The sequence below is a fragment of the Manis pentadactyla genome, chromosome 1 (genome assembly GCF_030020395.1).
Source record: "Manis pentadactyla isolate mManPen7 chromosome 1, mManPen7.hap1, whole genome shotgun sequence".
NCBI lineage: Eukaryota > Metazoa > Chordata > Mammalia > Pholidota > Manidae > Manis > Manis pentadactyla.
The window spans coordinates 89,868,890-89,893,960 of NC_080019.1; the positions used below are offsets into that span (position 1 = coordinate 89,868,890).

A 25,071-nucleotide genomic window follows, 5' to 3' on the forward strand; every position below is an offset into this window, starting at 1 on the left:
CTTCATTTTTACCTTCACTTATTGCTTCTCTGATATTCTTCCTTTCTTTATGTTGATCCAAATTTCTGTCCTATATTCATTTCCTTCTTTCTGGAGAACTTCTTTTAACATTTCTTGCAAAGCTGATCTACGGGCAACAAAATCTCTCAGTTTTTGTCTGAGGAAGTCTTATTTCTCCTTCACATGAGAAGGGTAATTTTTCAGGGTACAGAATTCTAGGTTGGTGGTTTTTATCTCTCACACTTTAAATATTTCCCTTCAGTCTTGCTTACATGATTTCTGAGGAGAAGTTGGATATAAGGCGTATCTTTGTTGCTCTATAAGTAAGGTGTTTTCATGCCCTGGCTTCTTTCAAGACTTTTTTCTTTATCCTTGATTTTTTTTTGTAGTTTGGCAATGATATGCTTAAGTGTGGTTTTGGGGGCATTTTTCCTGCCTTGTTTCCCCTGAAGTTCCTGAATCTGTGCCTTGGTGACTGATGTTAATTTAGAGGAAATTCTCAGTCATCATTTCAAATATTTCTTCTTTTCCTTTCTTTCTTCTTCTGGTATTCCTATTATGTGCATATATTATACTCTTATAGTTGTCCCAAAGTTCTTGATATTTTCTTATATGTTTTTTTCTCTCTTTTTTTTGTCTTTGCTTCTCTATTTTAGAAGCTTTTCAGTTCTGTTGTCATGTCCTCAAGCTCAGACATTCTTTCCTCAGCAATGTCTAGTCTACTTATGAGCTAATCAAAGGCATTCTTCATTTCTGTTACAGTGTTTTTGATGTCTAGCATTTCTTTTTGACTTTTTTCTCAGAAGTTTCATCTCTCTGCTTACATATCTATCTGTTCTTGCATGCTGCCTGCTTTTTCCATTAAAGTCTTTTTCACATTCATCATAATTTTTAAAAATTGTAGTCTGATAATTCTAACATTCCTCCCATATTTGACTCTGGTTCTTATTTTTGCTCAGCCTCTTCAAAACTGTGTTTTTGCCTTTCAGTACACCTTGTAATTTTTTGTTGAAAGGTGAACATGGTGTATTAGGTAAAAGGAACTGCTGCAAATAGGCCTTTGAAATGTGGTGGTAATGTGGGATTGGGAAGGGGAAGTGTTCTATGGTCCTATGATTAAGTCTCAATGTTGTAGTGAGCCTATGCTTCTGGACTATGAACTTTATAGATGTTTCTCAGTTGCCAGAGAATCTCCTAACCCCTGCCTTTAGATGAGACAGGAAGGTTACAGTGGGCTGGAGTTGGGTATTTCCCTTTGCCAGGTCAGTTAAGCTCTGATACAAGCCCATCAGGTTAAGCTCTGGTATAATAGTTTCTCTGAAGGCAAGCCTTGTCAAAAAGAATAGAAAGCCCTGGCATATTTTACAATATTTTCTTTTTTCTTCTCTCTGTCCAAAACACAAGTGAAGTTTTCTGGGTAAATCACTCTGAGAACCTAGTTGGGCTCCTGGAGGTAAAACTCACAGAAGTGTTGGATCTCTTCACTATGGAGTTTTTATCTCTCAAACTTGAGCACAGAGAGCCTCCATCAATTTATCAGTTACAATTCAGGTTTTCCTATGCTGGCACTCGTTCCTCTGGAGGTTGTGATCCTCTGTATCCACCTTTGTCTCTCCAATTTTGTGGGCAATACTTTGCCCTATGACTTCACTTCTCTGACAGATATGAAAAAGAGTTGTTGATTTTGGGTTTGTTCATTGTCTTTCTACTTGTTGTACAGATAGGGTAGAGAATTCTAAGCACCTTACATTCCTGGCTGGAAACCAGAAGTCTTTTACTGCCATTTAAAAAATGGTTTATGTTTCTTTTAAAATTATTTTTTCATGTGCTGTAAGCATTCATAAGTGGACTCATTAAAACTCATGAAGCCTGAATCAAAGTGTAGACAGCCCAAGAGGCAGAGCAGAAGATGGTGAACAAAGGCAATAAACAAAAAATATGAATGCCTAAGAATTGGAATATCTTTTTACTAACCTTGACTTTCTGATTATAATTAGCCAGTGTTGTTATTCCCATGTCAATCCCTTTGGTGTGTGTCACGGTCAAGTGTTGAGCTACTAACCTGACACTGTGGCAGAAATATCTTTTGGGGCCTCTCTGGGAGGTCTTCTTCAGAGTTGGAAAAGATTCCATTTGAGTAGTCACAGGAGATTATGTGTTTGTAGACAGATTGATACTGCATAGCCAAATATATCATCATTATATCTAATAGGCTTATCTGTTTATTTAAGCTTATTGAAACTATTAGTTTAAGCTATGATACTCATCAGCTGGCCAGAATGACATGTAACAAATTATACCTTTCACAATCATCACAGTGTAGTGGCACTGATCACAGCTGGATGTTTATTTCAAAGAATTAAAGAACCACAATTACATATTATTGGTCAGAAATTTGTGTTTAGGATTGAATAGATTTTTTACATTAAACTCTAATTTGGAGATCATTGAGGATTCACATGCAGTATAAGAAATAATGGGGATCCTATGTACCCTTTAGCCATTTTGCCCCAGTGCTAACAGCTTATAAAACTATAGGACAATATCACAACCTGGATATTGACTTTGATACAGTCAAGATACAGAACAGTTCTATTACCAAGGATTCATCATGTTGCCCTTTTATAGCTAAAACCACTCTTCTCTCTCCTCCATCCACGACCCCTATTAACCACTATTTCTATAATTTTGTCCTTTCAAGGAAAAACCTTTCAAGCATGTCATATATGGAATTATACAATATGAGTCTTTTGGGATAGGTTTTTCACTCAGCGTAATTCTCTGGACATGCATCCAAGTTCTATGTATTAATAATAGTTCATTCCTTTTTATTGCTAAGTAGTATTACATGGTATGGATTTACCATATTTTGTTAATCATTCACATTAACCATTCTCAGAAGGGCGTGTTGGTTGTTTTCAGTTTTTCACTATTACAAAGGAAGCTCCTATGAATATGTATATACAGATTTTTGTGTGAACATGTTTTTTTTCTGAGATAAATACCCAGAGTGCAGTTGCTGAATTATATGGTAGTTGCATATTTGATTTTATAAGAAACTTCCAAATAGTGTTCCATTGTGATTGTTCTATTTTTATTTTGCATTTTTCACCAGAAATAGATGAGTCATCCAGTTTTTCTGTGTACTCACCAACAGAATATTTTATTTTAGCCATTCTGATAAGTGTATAGTGGTAACTCTTTGTGGTTTAATTTGCATTTTCCTGATAGCTAGTATATTAAACATCTTTTCATGTGTATTAGTATTAGTTTACCAGGGTAACCATAACTAAATACCACAGATTGTGTGGGTTAGATAACAGAAATTTATTTCTCACATCTTTGGAGGCTAGAATTCAAGATCAAGATGCTGTCAGATTTGGTTTCTGACCAGGTTTCTCTTTCTGGCTTTCAGATGCCTGCCCACCCACTGTGTCCCCATATGACCTCTTCTTTTTATGTGTGCAGGTAGAGATATCTCTGGTGTCTCCTTCTCCTCTTGTATGGACACCAGTGTTATTGGATTAGGGCCGCACTCTTATGTCATTTTAATCTTAATTACCTTCCTAAAGGCTCTGTCTCCAAATACAGTCACATTAGAGGATATGGCTTCAACATAGGAATTTTGGAGGGAACATGTTCGATCCATAACAGTGTGCTTATTTTGCTCTGTGTATTCTCTGGTGAAACATCTATTCATAACTTTTGCTTATTTTCTAATTGGAATGTTGATTTTTTTACTATTGAGCTTTGACAATTCTTTATATACTCTAGATACTGGTCCTTTTCCAGATATGTGGCTTGTAAATATTTTCTCCCAGTCTTTTTATCCTCTTCACAAGGTCTTTTGCAGTGCTAAAGTTTTACTTTTGGTGAGATTTATCAAGTTTTCTTTGGCTAGATCATGCTTTCATCAAGTCATAGAACTCTTTTCCTAGCAATAGATCCTGAAGATTTTCTCCTATGCTTTTTTCTAAAAAAAGTTTTGTAATTTTATATTTTACAATTAAGACCATGATTTATTTTGTGTTAAATTTTTTGTAAGGTGAGATCTAGGTCAAGGTTCATTTCTTGCCTATAGATGTCCAATTGCTCCAATACCATTTGTTTAAAAGGCTACCTTTCCTCCAGTGAATTGCTTTTATATATTTGTCAAAAATCAGTTGGACACATTTGTGTTGCTTTATTTCAAGGTTCTCTGTTCTGTTCCATTTAAATATTTGTCTGTTCTTCCACCAATACTACACAGGTTTGATTACTGTAGCTATAGAATAGACCTTCATATTAAAAGTAGAGTAATTCCTCCTACTTTTTTCTCTTTGAAGATTGTTTTAGTTCTAGTTTCTTTACCTTTCCATATAAAATATAAAATAAGCTTTTCTGTAAAACATATTGCTCAGATTTTGATAGGAATTGCATTAACCTATATCAGTTTGGAGAGAATTGACATCTTTACTATGTTGGGGCTTCCAATCCATGAGCATGGTATGTCTCTACATTTATTTAGCTCCACTTCTTTGATTTCTTATATTAGCATATAGTAATTATCAGCATACAGATCTTATACATATTTTGTTCATTTATACTTAAATATTTCATTTTCTTTGGAGTGATTATAAATGCGATAGTATTTTAAATTTTGGTTCCCATGTGTTCATTGTGAGTATGTAGAATGCATTGTTAGTGTATAGAAATGCAGACAATCATGGTATCTGCAAATAAGGACAGTTTTTTTTCTTCTTTACTATTTAAACCTTTTATTTCTTTTTCTTGCCTTGTTATAGTGGCTAGAAATTCCAGTGATATGTTGAATAAGTGTGGGAGTGTACATCTTTGTCTTGTTCCCAGTCTTAGAGAGGAGGCATTCAGTCTTTCACTGCATTAAGTATGATGTCAGCTGTAGATTTTTATAAATGCTCTTTATTAAGTTAAAGAAGTTTCTCTCTATTCTTAGTTTGCTCAGAGTTTTTATCATGAATGTATATTATCTTGTTAAATTTTCATTCTGTGTCCTTTGATATTGAGAGATATTGGTATGGAGTTTCTTTTTTTGTAATGTCTTTGTCTGGTGTTGGTATTATATTAATGCTAACCTCATAAAATGAGTTGAGAAGTGGTCCTTCCTCTTTTATTTTCTGGAAGAGATTGTGTAAAATATGTGTTAATTCATCTTTTAGATGAATGATAGATATCTGATAGAATTCTACAATGAGACCATCTTGGCCTGGAGGTTCCTTTTTTGGTAGCTTTTTAAATACAAATTCCATGTCTATAATGGTTATAAGACTGCTCAAGTTATCTATTTAATCTTGGTTGAGTTTTGGTAATTTGTGGTTTCCAAGCAATTCTATTCCAAGTCAATAAATATTTGAAGGCATTGTTTATAGTATTCCTTTACTGTCCTTTTTAAAAAACTGACATGTAGTTGGTATACAATCTTATATTGGTTTCAAATATACAACACAGTGGTTCAACAGCTACCCATATTATTAAATTCTCACCACTTGCTTACATGGGTTAGGGAAAGAGTATGAAAGAACAGCTGTCTGCTTGGCCCCAGCCTTGCTGAAACTGTAGAATGTGGAGGCATGGTTTTACAGTTGATGTTTGGCTGGAAACCTGAGAATGTTTTGTGTTGTTTAGTCACCCTTTCCTTGATCAGACTTTTCTTTGAGCTTCTCTTCCCTTTTATTTTTTGGTCTATGTCTCTTGGCAGTTTTAGGTTGGAGACTTCTATAGCACCTCATATGAAATATATGGGAGATAATAAGGAAACTCAGGGATCACTTTGCCTTGGTGTTTCCCAAGTCCTGAGGTCCCTAGGTCATCTGCCTTCTTCTTTCAACCTTTCAGAGTATTCCTGTACTTGTATTATTATCAGGGATTCTTAGGTATAAGAGGGAGGACTTGGGAATAACACGGCTACTCCATCTTAGTTGTGACCTTTGGTTGATAATTTTAGTCAAATTAAATATTACTTTAAATAATTAACATTTTTTAAGTAATTGATTAAATTCTCACAAAGTCAATAGTTAGCTCACAAAAGTCAGTAGTTGTGTAAATCCATCTCTACGTGCCTGTGAAACATTTCCTCTCTGACTTTTCTTCTGGTCATGCCAAACTGAGACTGTTCATGGAGATTTATGCAGCAGTAGGCCAGGCCTCTCCATGAGCAAACAGACCTAAGAGATCTGTTGATCATAGTTGGCTGTTCTTACAAATCAGGTGAGCCATACAAGTCAAGTCTAGAGCAGTCAGCCCAAGGAAGGGGCATGGGTAGGTGCCAAGGGTTCAGAGAGCCAGATTGAGTCCATAGTCTGTGATTAATATAGGGTGTGTTTCTGAGTTGATAAATGAAGAGAGTTGGAGGAAATATGCATACCTGCCTGGAATAGAGGGTGATAGGGCAAAAAAGGCAGTTTTGTTAGTCATTATCTTTCCCTGCCAAACTTACCTCCCACATAAACCAGTTATATTAGTTAGGAGGCATTCTGCAGCAAGTGGCTTTAAATGGACAAGGGTTTATTTGTTTCTTGAATCAAGAAGGGGTATAGTTAGCCCAGCCCCTTTCCATCTCTCTCTTCCTCAGTGAGTAGGCCTCCAGTCTTGTGCTGGTCTTCTCGCCATCTCCAGATGGCTTCTGCACTGCCAGATCTGTTCATTTCTAAGCAGGAATACAAAGGGGGGAACAGTCAGGGGAAATGCCTGTATTAGGAGATCAAATGCTTTCCCACAATTGCAGGGGAGTCTGGGAACTGACTGCAGGGAGTTGGCTCTCATTGCTACCTGAAATAGCATCAACTTCTGCTGTGAGGGAGAAGACACTAGCGGGCCTACTCACTGCACCATTCCATTTTCCTCCAGAAAATAATACGTGTGTGCTTACTTTAGTTCATTGAGAGGAAGAGAAATAGTATCTCAAGAAAAGAAATCTATCAAGGACTCCCTTTTTAAAAGGTCTTGTCTTTTGTCATGTCTTATGCAGGCTCTGCTTTTTCTACTTTTGTAGTACTATCTGGTGTTTATGGAAGTAGTGTAAGAGGCATTCATATTAAAAATGTTCAGGAAAACCTAATTTTGAGTAGTCAAAATTTTATAAAACAAAGAACTGTAGTTCTCATGGGGCAAGGCCTCCCTCCCAGGGAATCATTTCAAATCTCCAGGAGCCTTTTCAAGCCTTTACCTCTCCCTAAGATTCCGAGTTGTCCTTTTTGGAACAGAGTGAGCATATCTGCAGTGAAATGAGAGCTGTTACTGATGGAAGTGTAATTGGGCATATCATGGGGAAGGCAGGGAAAAAGGGTAGAGTACCATTTGGAAAAGAATTTTATTCTTTTTCAGGACACTGAAAAAATGGCTCCAATAGACATAGGGTTGTTAACAATTTAAACTTAGATGTTCATGTTACATTTTCCTTTGTCTATATATAAATTTATTTACTGAATAATTTATTGTGTTGATATTTGTACCATGCATTACTTAAACTCTGAGGAATCTAAACATGTTTTTTTTCACACCATGTAGTTCTAGGACCAGCTAATCTTATCTTTTCATTTTCCTCCCCACCAGCACCAGATTGTGTTCCAGACCAAAGTCCTTAGGTATAGAGCATATGTTTTTCTTTATTTCTCTTCTCTGTGGACATGTGCAAACAGTAACTAGAAGTTGACAGGTGTTTTTGTTATTGGTATCAATAGTGTTTGCACTGGTTTCCTCATTACTAGATCTGGCAAGGTTATGGAGACTGATATTTATTCAACAAAATTGATAGACCTATGTATACATGTGTATCTTTTATTACCAGTATAACTTTGAAAGCACTTCTGTGTATCACTATGTTGTTGCTATAGCAACATGATTACCAAAATAAGGCACATTTTTTCTGCTTTGTCTTTTTTTTTTTTTTTTAATTTCAAGAGCTTGGTAAATGCCTTTGCAAAGAGTACAAGATGTTTCAAAGTGTAGGTCCAACCTCAAAAAATTGTATTGCATTCTCTCATCAGCTAGATCAGTTTGAGAATGCACGGATGAAGTTATAGTAGTCGATCTTGTCTTCTCCATGAGAGCACATCCTGATCAGCTCCTTAATCAAGGAATCATCAACTGGGAGGTTAAGAGAGTCACAGATTTTAAAGAATGTCTCTTTGTCCACATATCCCGATGCTTCCTTATCATGTACTTGAAATGCTTCACGAATGTTGTCTGTGCATGGATGATCTTTCAGTTGCTTCTGGATTGTATCTATTAATGCTTCCAGTTCTTGCATGCCTGGATCCTCTTCAGTTTGCTTGCTTTCCAAATCTGGTGCAGGAGTTTCTCGCTTACGAATATGGTTCTGAATTGACAAGAGTGCTTCTGGTGGAAACTGGGCAGTATTGCTCTCCATGTATTCAAAACACAGTTGTCTGCATCAAGGATGATGAAGCGGTGGCCAAACACCTCAATCACAGCACCAATGAAGAAGTCACTAGGGCCATAGTAGACAGGGTTTTCCACAGAAGAGTATGGTTTAACAACTTTGGTTCTGCCAAGGTACTTGCCCCCAATGATACCAGAATTGTGAACAGGAGCCTCAAAGATACTTACCGTGTCAGTGGCTAAAAAATAGAAGACAAATCGGTGGTCTTTGTCTTCTGGGATGGGGGATTCCAGTGCAGCCAAATAATGAAGGACCTTGTTATCATTCATCAGCATTTTAAGAACATCTCTTTTTGGAGGTTTTGGAATGAGAACAAAACAATTTTGAGCAGAGTCTTCAACTAATCCATAACCGTTATAGGGAGGCAATTCCTGTTTTATAGGAGGTGGTTCCTTCTTGCTCACGTCAATGCGCAGTAAATCGGAGATTCCAAACTTTTCTTTGTAATACTGTTGAGTAAATGGGTCACAATCATAAATGAAAAAAGTTCTCCCAAGGAGAGTGACTGGTTTCCCAACAATGAAGTCTTTGGCGGTGTACCATTCCAACACCTCTTGATCAGAGATTTCCAGCACACACTGAGGGAAGTTCTTTGCATTCTCCACTAAAACCTTAGGTATACGCTGGCGGTTCATCAGGATTGGGACGGGATCTCTCCCATTATTTCGTTCATGGACTTCTCGAATTTCCACTGTATCATCCATAAGATAGTAATGAATGACATAGGTCCGACATTCCCCAAACATGCTGTCTGTATCATCCCAGATTGCATAGAATCGAAGAACTTGTTTGTCAAAGGTGAGAAACTGCTTGAGTTGATCAAAGTCCGATGGAGTGACATATTTATGGAGAGGCTGTTTCCGGAGTTCAGTGTAAGGATCGAGAGCCATCTTCTCTGGTGGATTTAATTCAATCCCTTGGTTTTCCAAAAACACCTGTGTGAATCTGTCACAGTCAACAATGTGGAAAGTTTTGCCATAAATTGTAATGTCTATTCCTCGATTTAGGTCTTTCCAATGGTAATGGTCTCCCTGGTAATTCTTGGGTAGCCGCTGACGTTTGATTAACTTGCCTTGAGGGATCCCAGAGTTTTCCACAACAGGCTCTATGATAGACATGCTGTCATCTTCTAGGTAGTAGTAAATGTTCACGTGACGGATCCTGTAATGTTCTTCAGTTGACATGGGAACATCTTCCTGGAAGTAGGCATCAAATTTCAGGACCTTTTTGTCAAAAGCCACATGTGCAGGAATAAAACTGGCAGGTGGCGCCTGCTTAGGTTGGCCGTAAGTTAGAACTGGTGCCTTATTGGCCAACTCATCCACATCAGCTTGGGACAGCTGGTTGATCTGGAGCCGGTCCCAACTGTTGGACATCTAACAATCGCATAGCGGTTCCTGTAGCCCAACGTCTGTCTTCTATGAAATGCTGTTTTCGTGGAGTCCTTAAAGGACATGCCTGGGAGAAAGGGCAGGCCGTGCACAGGTTTGGACACCATCTCAGCACTTAGCGTCGCCGCCACCACCTCTGTCAGGTTTGGTCGTCCCCGGTTGCCCAGAAGACGAGCGGCGTTTGTCGGCCCCTTGAAGCTCCATATAACGCCAAACAACCTGAACGGCTGCGCGGGGAGGGCGGGGCCCGAGGGGTAGTAGTAACGGATGTGCGCATGCGCCGCACGCGGGACTCCGCTCTGCTTTGTCTTTTTAAAGGAGACTTTTCCCCCTAAGCTTTTAAATCACAATTGTGGAGTTTTTGTACCAGACATTCAGTACTCTTTCTAGTTATCTTTTTTCTGGAATTTCCCTTACTTACAAGAGCTATTTATAATTATAACCTAAAAGTTTCATTGGACTAAATCCTAGTGGGAATTACAAAAATGAAGGGAAGCAATGTATGATATGGTATAAACAGTAGAGGCCCTCATAATCTTTTTGTATCTTTCTTTCTTCATCTATAAAGTGGTCAGAGAACATCTACTTCACAGGAATGATATTCATGTTACTCTGTACCTGCCAGGAATTAATTTTTGTTTCACTTTCCTCGCCTTCTCCTTTTTATTCCTTTCCATGTTTTTAAGGTAAGGTTAATAGCATACATTCCCTCCCAGCCCCCCAGATGTATTTATATTCCCACTTTCCTTGGATGTCTAAATATGTTTATTGTCTAATATTTAAAGAGAAGTTCGTGGGTCTAGAAAATATCCTGATCTCAGCTCTGCCACAACAATTAATTCTAGGTTGATTGGGGTTTTAAAACACCTAGTCCAGCTTCGATTATGTCTACAGAATGTTTCTGCTCAGGGGAGTAGAGATTTTTTAGAAAACATAACTTTAGAACTTAATTGTTACTTTTATTTATTATACTCCCTCTTCTTTCCAAAAAGGATATGAAGTATTTTAAAAGAACATAATAAAATTAACAACACGGGGGAAAAAAGGAAGGACTTGTTGTCCCACAAATCCTTTTACCTGAGCTTCAGGATTTCTGTGCTCAGCATTTCTGTAGGAGTAGAAGTGGAGTTGCAGTTGGGGAGAGGGTTTTATTTATTTGGCTTGGCTATTTATTTGCTTAGGCAAGGCTGACTTAAGCTAGAAGAAATCTACAAGAGATCTACCAGAGCTAATCCAGGAGGGCAGTTAGGCCCTAGTGAGAACCTGCGCTGTGTTTCTGAACCAATTCTAACAGGCAGTATAGGTGGCTACCCCTCTAATGCTGCTGTTCTTTCAGTAGGCAGCAAACTATTCTAAAGAATGCAGCCTCAGCTTGCTTTCAATAGCCGCCTGTATCCTCATCCCTCCACCCACCTCCTTACTGCTTCACTTGCCACTAGGCCTCAACAAACAAGTCAGAGCATATTGTTTTAGTTTAGGAATAGGGAGGATTTTTATTTGTTGCAGTTTTGAATTAATATATCATCTTCATAAAAGTGTGCAATTTGTGCAGATTCTTTATATATATTTATAAATATAATATCTACATATTACAGACATCTAAATATGATATCTATCATTTCTATAATATCACTATCACAGAGATAGTGAAGAAGCCAAACCAGTATGGCTCTGGCAAAATATGACATGAAAGCACTTGTTCTGAAGGAACAGAGCATGCTAGACCTTGAGCTTTTTCATGTTGGAATGAAGAAATCCAACTGTACAAAGAGCCATCCACTATTATCAAGAGACAGAGGTTGTTTGAGTTAGAAGCACTGTGGGGAAGCTGGCTCTGGAAACAATGTGAAGAGCTCAACAAGAAATTTTCTTTTTTCATGTGTTACTTGCCTTGGTTTAAAGTAACTGAAAAGGTGGTGAGAATGGAAAATTATTTCCATCAACCAAACTGCCTCCATATATGAAATTATTAATTCAGACAGTCATTCATTCTTTGTTTATAGCCTCCTCACTTTCCAATTTGATCAGTTTCATTGAGGTCTGAAATCTACTGATGCCTTTACCTTCTCTCTCTTTTTCTGTTATCACTTTTTTACTATCCAGCTTGGCACCCCTGGTCTGTGGTATCAACCATTCCCTTGACAGTAACATAAAGTCCCTTGTCCCATTATCCTTCCATTATCAGTCTGGGAAACTCCTAATGTGGATGATTCCAGCTAACCACACTGTTTGTATTGGTGTGCTGCCTGCCAGGAACTTGATACAACCTATGACCTTCTCTTTCTATAATGTTTTTTACCTCCTCTTTCTCTACAAACTCCTTCCTTTCCAACAGCATTTCCACAGGACTCTTGAAACAAAGCAACCAAAAACTTCATTCAATCTGAGGCTTCTTCCAGCTAATCTAAAAAATATGTTAGTTCTTTACTTTTCACTTCTTAGCAGCATTGACACAGGGTTTTACTCCTTCTACCCAAAATACTCCTTTTACTTCTATGATATCATAGTCTTCTGGTTTTTGTGTGGCCTCTTATGATACCTTTTGCTCCTTATTTTCCCTCCCTGGCCTCTCTGCTTCATCCTGCTTTATACATACTGGAGGCTTTCAGGGCTCTGCATAGCTCTCTTCTATTTTCATTTTACATATTCTCTTCATTTTCCAGTTGACTTACCCAGTCCCAAGGCTTCAGTTACCCACTTTGTGCTGAAGGCTTGTGACTCTCCACTTGCACTTCTAACTTCTTCTCTGAGCTCCAAACTAATCTATTCACTTCTTCGTTCAACATCACCACCTGGCTGTATCATAGCTTCAACAATGCCCCAGGGTGAACTGGTCACCTTCCCTCTACACCTGCTACTCTGTGTTCTTAACGTCTGGAAATGTTATTCCCATCACCACTATGCAGCATTAAGGTAGTGTTGAGGGTCTGTTCTGCAGTCAGACTGCCTGGGTTTGAATCTTGGCTCCACAAATTATTAGAGCTATGGACTTAGGAAAATTACTTAAATATTCTTTGCCTCAGCTTCCTCGTCTGTGAAATGGAAATAGCAATGCTACATACATCACAACATTATTCTGAGTATTAAATAGGGTTGTTGTGAGGTTTTTATATATATATGTAAATTTAATAAAATACGTGAATTACTTCTGTAACAAGACGTAATTATGATTATCATCAATTCTGGGCATCATCCTTGATTCTTCCTATTTTATCACCTTCCTCCTGAATATCTATTGAATCTTCCCATATGTCTCTCAATCCATACAGCCACCATCCTGGTACATTCTCTGTTTGGCTCTCTAAAATAATCTCCCTACATGGACATGCTGCCCATTTCTAATTTATTCTTTACTCTGCAACCCAGTTGATTGTGTCCAAACACATGTCTGACCATTATACTCCACTGCTTTATCTGTCACAGGTTTACATTGTTTTTAGAATAAAGTGCAAAATCTTTATGGTTTGAGACTGTATGATCTCTGGCCTTTGATTATGCTTCCAGCCTTTCTTTGTTCCAGTAAATTGAGACTTTTTTTTCGTTTTCTAAAATGTACCATACTCTCACCTCACCTCTGACCCTTTGAATGTACTGCACCATCTGCTGGGAACTTTTTCCCATTTCACCTTCTTTTCTCTACTTTCTTTTGCAGGTCTTAGCTAAAATGCAGATCCTCAGGAAGGAATTCCCCCCAACCCCTGATGAAGTCCCAATGCATTCTTTGTTTTCCATATTATAGTGTTCTTCACTCTTACAATTATTTGTTTAATGTTTGCATTCCTGGCTATAATGTAAGTTCCATGAAAACCAGTCTTATTCTTTGCTTTATCTATCCCCAGCACCTAACACAGCATACTAGTGCTCCAGTGTGTTTGTCAAACTGATTAATGTATGAGCAGATATGAAGCAGATTCTTCACTCTGTTGTATGCACTAGAGCTGACTTTTTGCTGTTGATTCTTGAAAGACCAGACACTCATTTTCTCAGCCTCATCTACAATTAAGGGTGAATTTCTGTGAAGGTTCTGTCAAATTAGATGTAAGTGAAAATTTTCTGGGGGTTGTGGGAAATTTTGTATCACTCCTTCCCTTTGTTGCTTTCTTCTTGTTCTTCCTTCCTGAAATTCAGAGGACATGTAGTCTATCTTGTTGAATATTCTGTGTGAGCTTGAGGATGATGTGTATTCTGCTCTTGTTGGATTCAGTTGTATCAGTGGTGATGGTGGTGTTGAGTTCACCTATGTTCTTACTGATTTTCTCCCTACTGGATCTCTCCACTTCTGACTGAGGGGTGTTCAAGTTTCCAACTATGATAGTTGATGCATCTATTTCTCCTTGCAGTTCTATCTGATTTTGGCTCTGGTATGTGCACATACAGTAAGAATTGTTATGTCTTCTTGGAGAATGGACCCCTTTATCGTAATTCTCTTCCTTATCCCTGATAATTTCTCTTGCTTTGAAGTCTGCCCTGTCTAAAGTTGATATAACTATCCTGCTTCCTTTTGATTACTGTTCACTTATCAAAATGGCATTTCCTTCCATCTATTTTATTTCATCTATATGTGTCTTTATATTTAAAGTGGGTTTCTTGTAGATAACATATAATTGGTTCATGTTTTTTGATTCACTCTGATAATCTCTGTCATTTAACTGATGCACTTAGGCCTTTGACATTCGAAGTGATTATTGACATAGTGGATTAATTGCTACCATATTTGTTACTGCTTTCTATTTATTGTCCTTATTCTTTGTTCTTATTTTTGTCTCCTATTCTTCTTTCTGTGTTTGTGGTTTTAATCGTGCACTTCATATGAATCGATTTTCTCTTCTTTCTTAATGGATCATTTATACTTGTATTTTTACTTATTTAGTGGTTGCGCTAGACTCTGCAATATACATCTACAACTAATCCAAGTTCACTTTCATATAACTATGCCACTTCACAAGTAGTATTGTGTTTACCTTATAACAATAAAATAATCCTGATTCCTTTCTCCCATCCCTTGTACCACTGCTGTCATTCCTTTCACTTATATATAAGCATACATAAACATATATATATAGATATATATACATACACAAGGTACCTACAAGAATACATAGTCAAATACATTGTTGTTGTTATCATTTTGAACAAACTGTTACCTATTAGATAGAACAAGAATAAGAGAAATAGAAGTTTTTAATTTACTTTCACTTCCTTCTTCTTCACTGCTCTTCCTTTCTTTATATAGATCCGAAATTCCGATCTATGTTATTTTCCTTCTCTCTGAAGAACTTCTCTAATATTTCCTGCCAGGAAGTTCTATGTAATTCCATCAATTTTTAGTTTCCATGTAAAAGGAACTGCTGTCAATAGGCCTTTAGTAATGTGGTGGTGAGATGTAGGGGGAGGGATGCAATCTGTAGCCCTGTAGTTAAGTCCCAGGCTTGTAGTGAACCTTGGAGGGTCTCTCAGCTCTGCCCCTTGCCCAGCCTCCAGCCCCCAGCCCTTAGGTAGGACAAATGGCTAGAGTGGGCTGGACCTGGATATCCCCATTTCCCAGTCCAGTTAGGCTCTGGTAACATCCCAGCAGGTTAGGCTCTGGTTAACTATTTTCCCCTCCCGTGCTGGAATTACAAGGGGATTTTTCTTCAGTATTTACTGTGGGAACCTGGTTGAGTCCAGGTAAATCTCACAATATTGTGGAGGATATGTTGTGACTGGATCCCCTTGGAATTTTTATCTCACAATTGTCCATAGTGAGTCTCCAGCAATTTGTCAGTTACAGTTCAGGTTTTCCTACCCTCAATAATTATTCTTGAATAATAAGCTTAAACTGGAAACTGTCCTAGGATTTATGACTAATTTTAAGAAAATAACTCATTTATATATGTAAAAAAAGACTATAATTTTGATATAGATTTGAGTTAATATAAAACTCTCTGAAACCATTTTCATTTCAGTAGGTTGCACATGATTTTTCCCCTAGCCAAAATAACCTACCCATTTCATTTCTTTCTTTGTGGTTAGATTATTTTGATTCTTCAAGATCCTTCTTTTTTATGATGGTACCTCATTACTCCAGCCCATAATGATCTCTTTTTGATATTATATAGTACTTTTATGTTTAAATGAGCTGTTTAGCAGTTGAATATGTAGTGCCTTATTTTGTATTTTTGTTGGTGCCTGTTCTTCAGTTTTGCCTTTTTAATATGTCAGAATCCTTAGGAACAGTTAACTGTCTTTTTCCTCCCTGTGTTACCCATAGGACCTAGCACAGTGGTGGGCAAGTGGTAAGTGTTTTCTAATTTGCTGAGTGATTGAAACATATGAAATGAATCATGAAGCTGAGGTTTTCATATTACATTTCATTTTTATTTTACCACTGCACATAACATAGGAATGTTTACATGCCTTCTGGAAGGTACTAAAGCTTATGTGTTGTTCTGTAGTATAAATGATATCCATGTCAAGGAAGGAGAAATGAAACAGTATATCTCTTGCTACCACCTCTGTTTTCTATTAAAAGTAAATGCATGTAGGCCTATAGATGGCTCTCTGCCATAAATTGCATCATTTACACTGGCTTTTAATATGCCTCCTGGCATTTCAGTTTCTGTTCTCAGCAGGCAACCTCACTCATGCTGAATCCTCTAATATTTGTACCCAGATAAATGCTTAGAGAGCTGTGAAAGATATTCTTGCTTTGGTTCTATGTGGTCTCAGATGAATGTCAATGATGCATTGGAAAGTGTATCATTCAAAAATAATTTAAAATAGTGAATCATAATAATTTCCTAGAATTTATAGTCCATTTTTCTATTAATTGAGTCCTGTATTGATTTTGTTGCCTTACATGATTATCCCTGGGTCTTGTCATCGTCTGCCTTCAGAAGAGGAGGGCTGGACTTCACCTGCTGCCAGCCAGCAGGCACTTATGGAGTGCCTGTGCCTGAGCTTGGACAGGGGAGCAGAGAAACAGCAAGACAAAAGGGGAAAATGATTCATAACATTCCCGTTACCCAAGCTGGGGATGGAGCATGGCAAGGAGGATGGGAATAAGGAAAATACATATTTACAAGTGGTATTTCGCTTTTAGTTAATCAAGGCTCTGAAGAGAAGAAAAATGTTTCACTTTGTAGTAATTATACATTTTTTTGGATGTCAATAATTATGTAGATGAGCTTAACAAACATTTTTAAAGTTTTCTTTTCCCTTTAGGACTTTGTGTGTTCAAACTCATGCTACCTCTTTTATTTTCACAGAGAACACTTTTTTTCACACATTTTGTATTAGTAAAGTAATAGATTTTTTTCAGAGAACAAGACTTCATATCTCAAAGTATGTGTTCATAAATTGATGGGTTGCTTTTTAGATGATATAAGTGACCATCAGAATAGCTTTGAATTCTGAATTCTCTTTTGAAAAATATTTGAATGATTTAGTTTATACATTCTGGTTTATTGGTACATCGATGAAAGTCCCCTAGTAATTTCTCAGGGGTAAGCAATCAAACAGCAACTCATATAGTTATATGAGTTTTAATTCCATTGTTGATCTAATTTAGTTGTTTTTATTTATTAGAAATTTTGAAAATTAAAAATGGGACATAATTATTTATTAAGCTGCTAAGATCAGGGTAATTCTGCTCTTTCCAGTACTATTTGAAAAAATTCCATAAATACTTAGGTTAACTCATTCATTCATTCATTCATTTATTCACGAATGACTCATCACTTCCTAATGTTTTCCAGATGGTATATCTTCAGAAAGCTATTTTAATATTCATTTGTATATATTTTGCATCATCCCATTATTATTTTGACAAACTCAAGAGTGTTTTTAATCTATGGTCTGTCATTAGTATGCAAATAAAATGGTGATAACAGTGAACATAGTGATATAATCAGGGAATGGAAAGAATGTCTCTGTCTTTAACATGTTATGCTGTCTCATGTGGTCTCAGTTCACACTCTTTACTGTGTCTATGAACTTTCCAATTTAATGTGATTGCATAAGAGATGGTCAAAGAGGTAGGAGAGTTTGGAGTAGGGAGAAGATCAGGAAGGGAAGGGACAATGAAGTAAAAGAAAGTGGGTCAACACTTCTGTTAAAAAGCAAATGTACAGTTGGGAGATATGGTAGTATTCATCACCACTCTTAACAGCAGTGTATATCTCAGACTCAAGCTTAGACTGGAAGTACAACATTGCCAAGTGAAAGAACTAATGCCAAATCCACAACACTCTCACAGAGCCACTCATAGCTCTGTGATTTAAGTTTTCCTTATCCTGTTGTTAATAGTTTTGTTTTTGCAAAATAAATAATTTTATGAAATGAAGGTAATGACTTTTTTTGAGCCAGATATTTTATGAAATGAAGGTAATGACATTTTTTTGAGGCACAGAGAGATAAACAAAAATAAAGGGATTGACAATGTGTAGTTAGAATGTCCAGCATATTTGGGACTGCTGAAATGAGGAAGAAGCTTGCTCTTTTTCTTTTGCTTAAGATTATTTATTCTCCTCTCTCTAACCTTTTGCTTTTAGCCAGCTTTTATTTTATAAGTACATAACTTACTTGTTAACAGTGCATTTTCTTGAAATATGTATCGCCACTGTTCTTCTGTGTTTGTCTAGTGTTCTTAGGTCTTTCTCACCAGCATCCCATTCCAAACACAAGCCTGTCTTTTTTCTTTTTTTTACATAATGAAAAACTAATTAGAATATGAGCTAAGAAGAAAAACATACTATCTTTGTGCCTTTGAAAAATTAACTTTAGCTGAACTTGTTTGGTAGCTCTTATTTTCTAAAAAGGAAAGTTTTATTTCTTGTAATACTAAATCATAGACTTCTTTTTAGTCTTGTTTTCTTTGGCTAGATATTTTATTCACTCATATCTTTATATCTAGAATAATAGGTTATAATTTTCCTCATTCCCTATCCTCTTTTAAAAAAAAAACATTCACTATTGAAGTAAAACTCAGTATTGTCAGTGAAGTAGAAACCAATCATTTAGTACCTCATTTACGCTGTTATATTGGCCTGGTATTTTATGCTATTGTGGGAGAGAAGACTACAATTAGAGAGCTTTCTAGGGTTGATAACAAGAATTATGCTAAAAAAAATATGTCTCACATAATTATAAACATGTTTTGTTTGTCACAGTAGAAAAAAAGTATAGTAACCACCACCACCAACCCTGTGCCTCTTTCCTCCAATGTCTTTCTCTCTTTTGCTCAAATCTGAAGTCAGTTTGGAAGGAGTTAGAAGAGATGAAAGTGATTTGCTGTGGAAGCTAGAATATTAAGTGCTCTGGCAAACACTTGGATTTCTCTCTCAGGAGGAAAGGAGCAGCATGCTAAACTCTTACCATGCTGGGAGACAGAGACTAACTGGGGTTGATTCTGAAAACATTTATGCCTATGAAAACAAATGGTCATGAGAATTACCACTGAACCCTTCCCCTTTGTGGACGCCTGGATTTTGTGCAGGAATTTTAAAAAACATATATTCAGGAATATGTGTAAAGTTAACCATCTTCTTAACTCTTCTTCATGTATATAATATTTCAGCTGCTGCCCACTTCTCTTTCTTTTTTAAATTTATTTTTAATTTTTTAATTTTTATTATATTTTATTTTGAAATTGTTTAAGACAAGAAGTTGCAAAAAATACAGAGTTTCTGTGTACCTAGTATTGCCCCAATGATATCTTTTATAACTATAGTAAAATGTCAAAATAAGAAAATTTATGATGTTATAATAGTGTTCACTCAGATGCAAACCTTATTTGGATTTCACCATTCCTTTGTTACATATAGTCTTTTTAGGGGTTAAAATTTGAAATCTAGTCTCACTTCTCTTTCTTGGCAATGCCATTCCCTACTCCTACTCGTCAATCCCTAATGTATCAATTTAATCAAGGCAGAATTCACAGTTCAATATGCTAATAAAAATCTATCTTCTGAAATGATATGCAAAGAAATAATCAAAAGTCCAAAATCAAAGCAAAGTAGAGTCAACTACATGTTAGCAGATAAGAGTCATGTTTCCTGGGGTCAAATCCAACAGTCACTTGCTGGTTGTGTGGTTTTGTTCCATTTGCTTTCCTCTACCTCTTCATTCCCTTGTCTGTCAAACGGGCAGATAATGGAGCTACCTTATAGGAATATTGTGATGTTTAAATGGTAAATGCTCAGAAATGTTCATTATTATTTTTGTTATTCTTAACTGCAGGAAAATATGATTTTAAAAAATAAACATTTTAATATCAGCAGACTGTCAACATATAAGGTAGCATGATGAACTACCTCATTTATTTAAATGCCAATATAAAGAGAAGTGAAATATTTGAGAAGTTATAACATACTTGACCCAATATATGCTACATGACCTAACAAATCAAAGTTGTTTGCCAAGAGCAATCTAAATTAGTAAATAACTAAGTGATAGAATACTTCTAAATGCTCAATTTTTAATTCATGTAAGTACATATAATTAGGACATATAACCAGGACAAAAAAGCATTGTGTGATTTAATACTTCATGGATTTGCTTTAATAACCCCCTAAACCTAGTGTTATATTTTAATTATTTCTACAATAGAAATAGTCCACATTTAAGTATTTTTTCTGATGTTTGTAAGTATGTATTATATTTCCATCATAAATAATGCAGCTTCAGCCCAGCCTTTTGTTTCAACTATCAGAATTCCCTGTTACAATATTTGGAATCAATCAAATTGTAATATAGTATTATGTTTACTGGGCAACTCAGAGGCCTCTCTATGGTCTTAATTGAGATCAGCATTATAATTCTATCCCAGAATAATGCTCTACCAGCATTACTTTGACAGAAGGGTGGATGAGAAAAGAGGCAGCAACCTTGGATATAGGCAGTTATTTTCTAAAAGCCATCTTTCTTTTTAACTAGAGCACTGAAGCCAGATAAGCATCTCTGGGTTTGTATACACTATTACAATCCAGGAGAATTTTAATTTTGGGAAATACAATACCTTACTTAAAGGTAAGAAAAAAGTATATACTTTAGACATTTGGGGTTACATTATACCATACTTAGTAAGTTATTAGTACTACAGGACAGGCTTAATACTGTCTAGTTTCTAAGAGTAGATGAACTGAAGGGATTATGAATCTTTTTAATCTAGAGAAGGGAAGGAAGGCTTAAAGGGTTAGTAGGAAAAAGCACAAAGTGATTATTTTATGACATACAGCATAAGATTAGGTGTCAGTGAGGATCATCTGAGGGTCCAGGTTGTCATCTGAGGAAGCAGTTAGAATAAATTCTAGTTGTAATCTCCCTGAACTCAACTAACTTGGCTGCATTTCTTATGACAAGTACATAGCTTATTCGAAGGGACTAGGACCTGGAATTATACCTATCCATTGGCAAAATAGGTACTAAGGAAAAGAGCCTCTGCCTTACGTAGTGTCTAGGTCTAGTCTTCCACTATGTGCTCCACCCCACCCCCCGCCAACAGCCCTTGAATTTCCAAGAGGGTTGATGTGTCTGCATAAGTAAGTAAGTAACAAGAGAAGTTCAAGGCAAACTACTAATTAATAATTTGCCCCAACAGGTGGTAAGGCTCATGTTGGGGAATCCAAAAGCCTAATCACTTAATGGCAATTACAGAAACTGGACTGCAAGACTGTAGCCCTTGCCTGAAAGAAAATATTTAGGATCTAGTCTTAGGTGGGGTCACCAATAGAAGACAAGATTACAAGAAACCAAGATAAAGCCTGTTTATGAAAGGAGGGTAAAAAATCGGTAACAAAAGGTATTTGTGCAGAGAGTTGTACAGGGCTGTTGAAGCCTGGCCTAAAGTCAGATTTGGTCCTAACAAATAGGCAAAGAGAGAAGGAAAAAGAGAAAGACATGAGGGCAGGAGGGTGAGCCTCTAAGCGGGGAAATCACACGGCAGTAGCCATGGGGTAGAGTAAGCGCTGACTACTGTTATCAATGAGAATATCTATAAATTGTTTTATAGGAGAAAAGATTCTGAGAGAGAAGGTAGATGAGATAGGAGGTGAGGGCTCTGTGAAACAAATATTCCTAGGCCTTAATCTCCTTGGAAATGTTTTAGGTAACTTCTGGAGTGATGAAATGCAAATCTGATTCCTGCTTCAGAATCTCCAGTGACCCATAACAGTGAGGGAAAAGTTCCATTTCCATAAGATGGTTCACATGATCTTCTGTTCCTTGTCTTCAATTCTTGTCACTCCGCATGAACCACTAAGAATTAACCAGCATGTCCCATCTTCTTTCAAAGCTCTGCGCTTTGGCTAACGTCCTTCTGGAATCCCTTGCCTGTTATGCCCTCCTCTGCTTCACATTGACTCTAACTCATCCTTTACCATCCAGCTTCCTGGACTGACTGCTCTGAGTTCCTCTAAAATTCTGTACATCCCTGCTATTACGGTACTTGCCTTTAGTGCTGGTTGACCGGCCAAGCAGTCTTCTACATTAACTAAAGTTCCTTGATGAGACTGAGTGGAGAGAATTGTTGCTAAGATTTAGCCCAGTTTGATGGCAGCTTGTCTGGAGTGCCTCAGGCCTACTAATGCACCTTCCTGCCTACAGTGAAGGAATCATCCAAAAACTTTCAACAGGTCTTCCTTTGCTGGCTTCTGTTTCTCAAAAGAGCCCTTTGGGCAATACTAGAGCCTTGTGAGATCAAAATATATAGGAGAATCTCTGTTATTGAGGGACTCTAGGATTCTAATTATGCCTTTGCTGTCAGCAGAGTTTTCAGATTCTTTATTTTGGAGATTAGAAAAATATTTTTTTAAAATGTCATTTCTGTCTTCAAGATCCTGATGGAGGAATAACATTGGAAAGACCTTCTCTGGTTGTAATTTTTATCCATGGCTCTTGAAGTCCATGGTATGGGTTACTTGGAAAATATCTGAAGATCAGATAAGTCAAACTCTGTGATTTTGACCATGTGACGAATTGTAGGTATGAGAAAACACTGTTCATTAGCTCCCTTCCCATATCTTTTGGATTAGCTTTACTAACCTTTAACAAGAAAAGTATTAACATTTCATTTCACCAAGGTGATAGCAGCAGCATAGGTGTGGTGGTTGATCTTCTCCCATAGTCAAAGAAACTGTGAAGGTCTGGGGTAGAAATTTGGTTTTAGGTAGTGAATGTGCCCCAACTTCCCCTTCCATGTTGGGAACAGGATATGGGGGGCACATTGATCTGACAAAAGAGTCTTCCAAGTTGAAAGCAATGGGCCAAGAGTGAATTTAGAGGCAGAAGTCAAGGGTCAGGAGCTGGAAACAAGTTTGTGATTAAGAAAATTTGTAGGACAAAACCCGAGACAACCCCTGAAATAGTGTGTATGACTTTGCTGGAGCAGACTCTGTCCTGGGCAGGAGGCCCTATGAAAGGGATGGCTCATGTGGCCAGATAAACCCTCTGCAGGACTCACTAGGAAAAAGGGGATCTCTATTCTTGTTGGGAACACCTGCTCAACTTTTCTGCCTTTTGCTCATACTTTCTGATATCCTATTGAGATGAACATCACTTTAAGTAAAAGTAAAAACATAGAATGCTTATAAAATTAATACTAAACATAAACATTGATCCTCAAAGTGTGTTCCAAGGGATTCCCAAGATTTGTCATTGAAAAAGTAATCTATTGTCAGATTTTAAGTTTGGAACATACTCCACATCTATCTTCTCTTGGTGATACACTTTACACATTAGCATAGGAAAAGCTCTGAGAAGTCTTACAGTAAAGAAATCTGTTATTTCCAATCTTACTTTACTATGAAACCATTTTTGGGCTGTGGTTGGGCCTCACTGTAGAATGCACCTTGACAACACCTAAATAAGAGTTGATCAAAGGTCTGATATGGCAAAGAAACTGCTAAAATTCAGGAAAAATTACCTTCACTGGAACCAAAAGGATATTGAGAAGCTGGAGCTAGGATTCTCCAAAAGGCTTACATGAGAAAGCAGCTGTGAAGCCTGGTGCAGCAGGCCTTTTGCAACAATGCTGGGTCATTGTTGCTGCTGATAATTGTTTTTGTTGTCTGACTGGGAAAGGAGATGAAAAAAAGGCCTATTCTTGCCAGCCGTCCTAGAGACAAGTCGCTATCAGCTTATCTTTCAGCTAAGGAACCTCTGCAGCTTTGGAGCGAACAGTCATGGTTTCTCCTTGCCTTCAAGTTTTAGTATTGTGGCAACTGTCAGTGTAAAATCACATTTTTCTCTATGGTTTTACCATTCTCTCTCTTTGTCTCTCTCTCTCTCTCTCTGTGTCTCTGTTTTTGTCTCTTTCTCTGTCTCTCTGTTTGTCTCACACACACATATAATTTATTACACAAAGTAAAAATAAAATTCATTTATTCTAAAGAATTCCTCAAGTGAATGGCAGGCAACCCCTTTTGTAATATTCAGAGAAAAAAATACTTGAGGTAGTCAAAGGCTCATTCAGATAGACTTTAAATGGCTTATAAAAGCATCTAAAATCCAGCTAGCAAATTTTAGAATTAGGCAGAATGGCAAATTCAAATGTTTATGGGGCAAGTAAGGTATCCAGAATAAGTGAGTGAAACAGGCTGGGGGTTAACTACAGTAAATAAAAAAATGTATGCTCACTAAAGGATGCAGCTCTTTCAGGAGATTCTTTTTTTGAGAAGAATGTAGCTCCCATTGTTTCTGAATTACTTGTTTTTTTAAAGAAAAGTAGGAAATCTGTATCTTTATGTAAGATCTCTCAAATTTTAAAATGTTGCTCATTAAGAAACAAACAAACAAACACTCTGCAAGTCAAATAAAACACATACAGAGACCAGTTTGCAACTTCTAAATTAGGCAAATGTAAGACCTCACACAGCCGAACCCAAGCAAGTCTTCATATCAGCTCAGCTCTGGGTTCTGTTTATCACTGAACCCTCTACAAAGACTCTGGTATAATGATCTTCCTGTCCAATCCCATAACTGAGGGTTTTTTTAATGAACCTTATAAGCATCTGCTTAAAATTAATTTAAGACCATTCAGTACCATTACTTCATGATCTAAAAAAGTCACAATATGTTTCCTAATGGCATTGCTGTTAGGAAACTTCAGTGTAACATTCTAGGATTTGAGTTAGAAAATATTTAGTAAAACACTAATAGAAAAGCTGGCCCAAAGTAAAATAGGTTTCTTAATTGCAAGAATATTTTGACTATTATATTCCATGTGATTTAATAATTTGTCATTGGAGAATATTTCATAACTTCATTTCCTCAGAGTGTGGCAGG

At 36.9% G+C, this 25,071-nt stretch overlaps 1 protein-coding gene and 1 pseudogene across 1 annotated transcript in view; one reads left to right on the forward strand and one right to left on the reverse strand.

The window, feature by feature from the left end:
* LEKR1 (leucine, glutamate and lysine rich 1) overlaps positions 1 to 25,071 on the forward strand; it is a 191,576-nt gene that overhangs the window by 22,690 nt on the left and 143,815 nt on the right. The window lies entirely within an intron of this gene.
* Positions 5,196 to 10,200, reverse strand: LOC118921956 (EF-hand domain-containing protein 1-like; annotated as a pseudogene).